A 5403-nucleotide genomic window follows, 5' to 3' on the forward strand; every position below is an offset into this window, starting at 1 on the left:
CAAGGGATGAAGTTTGAACCAACCTGGAAAACTGTGCCGACCCACTCTTTAACTCAGAGGGTATGGATCGAAGAATTCGCAAGCCCCGTGCTACCGGCTGGAGCCAATATGCTGACGTTATCTTTATATCAATATAAATCTCCCGCACCTATCGGTACAGCATCCTCAAACCTTAGAAAAGATCCAATTACTACTAATACTAATGGGCTTTACTCAAGCTAAGCTATAGGATTTCTTTCTCCCCCTTTCTCTTCGAAGAAGTCTACAACAAACAAGTGGGAGAGGCAGGATTCGAACCTACGTAGAAAAACTTCAACAGATTTACAGTCTGTCGCTTTTGACCACTCGGCCACTCTCCCCTTCCCGGGCCGAGGCCCCCCTCCATCAATGGGTTCTAAGAAGGAGGGATAAAAACCTGAAATAAAGCTTATTGATTTGATTGAAGGGAACTCAGACTCTTTTTTAGCTTAGCTAGCGTTCCGCTAGTCAGTTCATAACAATCTCTGTACAAAGGGCAAAGCTTCTACGACAGCTCCCCCCTAGTCGCTTCTGGCGAAGCTGCGAGTTCATGAGCAAGTGAATTGAACGAACCAAGTTCCTAAACTAAAAAAGGGAGTAAGAAATAGAAAAAAAAGAAACAAGAAACTTCCCACTTTGGATGTCCCACGATTCTGCTAGTTTAGAAACTAAGGGGAAGGACAGGGGTCGCTAGGTCAGAAAAGCTATAACTCCAAATTCTCCCCAAGTAGGATTTGAACCTACGACCAGTCAGTTAACAGCCGACCGCTCTACCACTGAGCTACTGAGGAACAACGGACTTAAGTTAAGGAAGCCGACTCTCGTTCTTTGGACACCAACCTATGACCGAACAAAAAAGGGTTCGTCACTCTTTTTCACATACACCGGGATAAAAGGTTACGATAGCAAGCCCCTCCTCGGCCGGAGAGCCTCCAGGACAAGGGGGCGGCGGTCAACCATCCACTCTCGAGATTCATCTTTATCAATCGATCTCCGCGTCCTGCCAGTTCGCTAAGTAGACTCACTCTCCCGAGGGGCAACAATGGAACTATTCCTGCCAAAAACAAGGGACCTACTTCTCATCCTAGGAGTTAGCAGGTATGATTGCCTCTCTGTCTGTCTCTCCGAGTTTATACTACTAATTAATAAGTAGCACTTCTGCTATTCAATCATAGAATCGATTCCGATCAAGCTGAAAGATGAAAGAAAAAAGCCCTATATATATATTTATTCTTTATTAGTAAGCTAGCGCCCTGCAATCAAAAAACAGCGCTAACGAGCAAGAAAAGGCCCCTTACTATACTATAGTAGTTAGTCTTTTTCAAACAAAGGAAAAATATCTGGGCAAAGACATACGCTCAACTCAACCAGAAAGCGACTACGTTCCTCGGCAGACAAATAGGTAGAACAACATCATATAATTGAATTAATAAAAAAGCACTACTTAAACCTTTCATTGAAATTATTATTATGATTCCATTAGTTGATATGGAATCGCTCAAAGTCAGAGCAAAAGTAATAATAAAATAACATAAAAAATAGAAGGGCTCTTGAATCGGTTTCGGTTGGCTTGGTTTCTTCATACAGCTGGGAAAAAAGACAGATCCTTCACTCTTTCTTTTGGACTTGATCCTCCCCGATTGAAAGCTACTTGAGCTTGCCTATTGGTCAAGTGGCCTGAAGCTCATCTAAGGATGTCAGTCATAGTTGCTTTCGCCCTTGGCCTGAAACTTCAACCTGCCATAAAAAAGTGGCATGATTCTAATTGCCCGATCCTATGGTTTAGAGGTGGAACGCGGATCCTGCTCCCGTGTGGTACGATCCGGCTTATACTTGTACTGATAGCACGGGTACTTTGCTTCCTTGTTGGCTTGGGGCAAATCCCTTCCCTACACTGAACGGAAGGTCGGTACTAGGAATCTATCAAAAAGATCTGGTCCGGGGAGCTATCTCACGAACTGAACTTCTGAATATTAGCTTTGCAACTACGTGCTTCGAACCTTTCCTGGGATTGTTGTGCCTGCTTGTCCTCATCGAATTGGAGAACTTTTTGGTACGCCCCTTCCTCTCTTCTTTTCGAAAAGTCAGACTCTGCTCAGGGAGTAATCTTAGATCGGGTCGTGCCCCCCCTTCCATCACCCTCGGGGGAGGAATCATTCCATTCAGCAGTCCTACGTGGGTCAGTGAATGTCTTTTATGAAAGGATTAGACGGTGACAACTAGTGCTGTGAACAATCCCTATCATCAAATCTCTGAGCTCAGGAAGTCAGGTTAAGACGTCGACTTATACAGGGTCTTGCCCGAGGAGATGAAAAAGAATTCCTGTCTTTAGAAGTCAATCCCACTAAACTACACTTGTACGCTTGACATGAAAAGTAGAGGCAAGCGGAGTCAAAGGCCTCACCTCAACAGGATAGAGGCTGCTCCTGGAAGCGGAAGAAGAAGTCCAGTATTGAACGGCAGGACTTGAAGCAGACCGGACACTCTCGCCTCACATGCTAATCTTCCGGTCCGCTGATCTACTGCATCGGAGAGCGTATCGCCTTACTATGAATTCTCTGACCCAGACTTGGTATCCATGTTAGGAAGTCAAAAACGCTCCTTGCCGCTGCACTAATTTCGTTCATCAGTCAGAAAAAGTCGGGATTCGATCTCCACGAAAGGCTAAAGGAACATAAAAAAAGCGAATCATCTTTCTCCACCCAATTAAGAACAAACTCCAAAGCAGTCAAAAAAGAAGGGCTTTGCCCCCCTTCAAAAAATAGATCAACAAAGATATCTTGCAAACCCTGTAAGGTTTCAACTTGTGAGTCTAGATGCCCCGGCTGAGAAAGTGAAGCCGTCTGGCAATACGTAATACTCCCCAAAGCGTTCCTTGAACAGGGTTTCAAGTCGAATATTCATTTATGAATGCAAAGCATAAAAGGCAAAAGTGAGATCGAGACCCGGATCGGGGAGATTCAATGCGGGTGGGCGCCCCCCTCTAAAAAGGGAATAGAGAACAACAACAGCTATGGGATAGATAAGAAACGAAAAAGAAAAAAAATCGATCTTTTTATCCATTTTACTTACATTCAAAAAAATCTTCCCTCCATACAGACTGAACCCCGTCAAGCCTGTAGGACTAGTGTTTTGACTATATAGAGATGTGGTTGGTTGTTGACCAAAAAAGACATGGGAAAAGGAAAGCACTCACTGAGTTACTTACGAATCAGAAAGATTGAGGCTGACTACGGCCTCAGATGATTAGGCGGGGACAGGATTCGAACCTGCAATCTTCAGGTCATGAGCCTGATGAGTTGACCAATTACTCTACCCCGCTTCTTCCCTCTTGAAACTGAAAACATATAGATTAGCAAATGAGACTGCCCACACTGAACACCAACCCAATCTCGAAGAGAATCAGTACACGAAACTACATATCCGCTGATCTATATGCCCTGACGTGAACGGCAGCTTTCAGTGAGTCTTAGTTTGATGATCGAACATTCTTTCATAACGCAATTATGTTTAATCATCGGTGCGAGAAAGACAAATAGGTCGGGCACTCTCCTCGCAGCGATCTTGTGCTGCCAATGGTTGGCGCTGATCTTAGTAGGACCAGGACGGCGTATTTGACACTTCAATCAAATACCCGCTCAGGATATGAGCGAAAATATACACCTGTTACAGTGTAACCTTCACCCACGCCCGTGGGTCTGAAGGACCTCCACAGACTGAGGTCACTAACCTCACATCTGAGTGTTTCCACTCATGACGCCTTTTCTCTAACGGCATTCTAAGCTCTCGATCCATACACGAGTTCTGGGTAGAATGGTGTCCAGGGGGTGGAAGAAAGATAGAAGACGAAGTAGGGAAGCCAGCCAACCCCTCTCCTTTTATAATGTCGAGCTACTTCATACCTTGTTCTATCAACAACACGCTACTTCGTTCCTCTCCCTATCAGTCGAGTATCTCCGCTCCTTACTCTAACAAGTATGCTTCTAAACTCCAAGCTCTAAAGAACCTGCAATGAAACATACCTCTCCCAGGTTCTATCAAAGAAGCTTCAATCCCTCTCCTTATAGAATAGAAATGCAACTACGTTCCTTTAGCGGTTAAGTAGGATTTATTCATATCATAATAGAAGGGATAGGTTTTAGTCCTGGTTCAAGGTGTGAAGAGAGAGGCTGTCCCAAAAGGACAGGTACAAGACGAAGTGGCAGAAAGATAGAAGTATTGCACCCTTCTATGCCTTTTTTTTTCATGCTGATTGAGTAGAAGAAGTCAGATAGAAGGACTAGTCCCTTAGGGAATGATCTTATCTGGCTTTAGACTCCTTTCAACGACACAAGGGACAAGGTTATGAAAGAGTTTGCCTAAGAAGCTTAAGGGCCCATGCCGCAACACAGCGCTCAAACTTTCAACTCAACGGCTGGCTTCGTCTTCACTTTCAAGCTGGAACAGAACGTAAGTTGACAACCTTTAGCTTCTACTACAACAACTATAGACCTATCCTTCCTACTTAACCGCTTAACGGCAGCTTTAGCCTTCCTGCCCTAACCCGACCTCTTTCTCCAATCGAAGACTTGCGTACTCTGAGACCGTTTGGGGGACCTGCTTGCCCTTCTTCCCTCTCGGAAAAGAACTCCGTCAAACAATTAATGCCTTTGATGCAACTAGCCGGGCGGGTGGAAGTCGACTGAGGAATAGGATCCTTTTTCCGTTCAGTAGTTCTGCACATCGGATTGTGCAGCCGAGGAAAAACCTCATATCCCATAGTGGTTGGATAGGCCGATCCTTATCCTGAAAAAGATAGCAAACTGAGTAGACGTTGAAATGAAAGAGTCTTCCTTCTGATCCCAAGGAATGCGCGTCTGATGGTATCGTATATAAGAGAAAAGTTTTCTCGTTATTCGGGTTCGGAAGACTTGAGCAATAGGTTTCGACTCGGTCAACTGTCTTGATGAAGATTGACTGACAACAAGAAATGACGTAAGTGATAGATAGAAAAGTACGCTAATCTTGAAAGTTTTCCATTTTGGAGAAAGCGGCGGGCCCAAGGAGCTCTCCAATCGTGCCTCGAAATGAGGCCGGAGAGTCGGTAACCTGGGATCGCCTAAGATCGAATGGAACTGTCTTTGATTAGATGGAAACAGATAGATAGACAGTGTGTAGTGATTTCTTTAATTGTAGTCAGTCTTGACTTAGTTCTAGATGTCCCCCAATCCCACATGTCTTTCTTGATGGGTAAACCCAACCAGCGATTTACAACAAACAAGTCTTTCTTCATTTTTTTTAGAGCAAGAAAAGAAGCGGAATGTCCGGTAAATTATGTCGAATGAAGCTATTGGAATTATTGGAACAGCACCCTTGCACCATCTATTCACTATTGAGTCTTTTTGT

General features: G+C 44.3%; 1 non-coding gene across 1 annotated transcript; it reads right to left on the reverse strand.

Moving 5' to 3' along the window:
- Positions 1–276: 276 nt before the first annotated feature.
- TRNAY-GUA (transfer RNA tyrosine (anticodon GUA)) lies at positions 277–359 on the reverse strand. Its single transcript has one exon. It is a non-coding gene; the product is annotated as a tRNA-Tyr (tRNA).
- Between the last annotated feature and the right edge of the window lie 5044 nt (positions 360–5403).

The sequence above is a fragment of the Vigna unguiculata genome, unplaced genomic scaffold (genome assembly GCF_037176805.1).
Source record: "Vigna unguiculata cultivar grain cowpea cultivar isolate G323 ecotype 2 unplaced genomic scaffold, ASM3717680v1 ptg000046l, whole genome shotgun sequence".
NCBI classification, from domain to species: domain Eukaryota; kingdom Viridiplantae; phylum Streptophyta; class Magnoliopsida; order Fabales; family Fabaceae; genus Vigna; species Vigna unguiculata.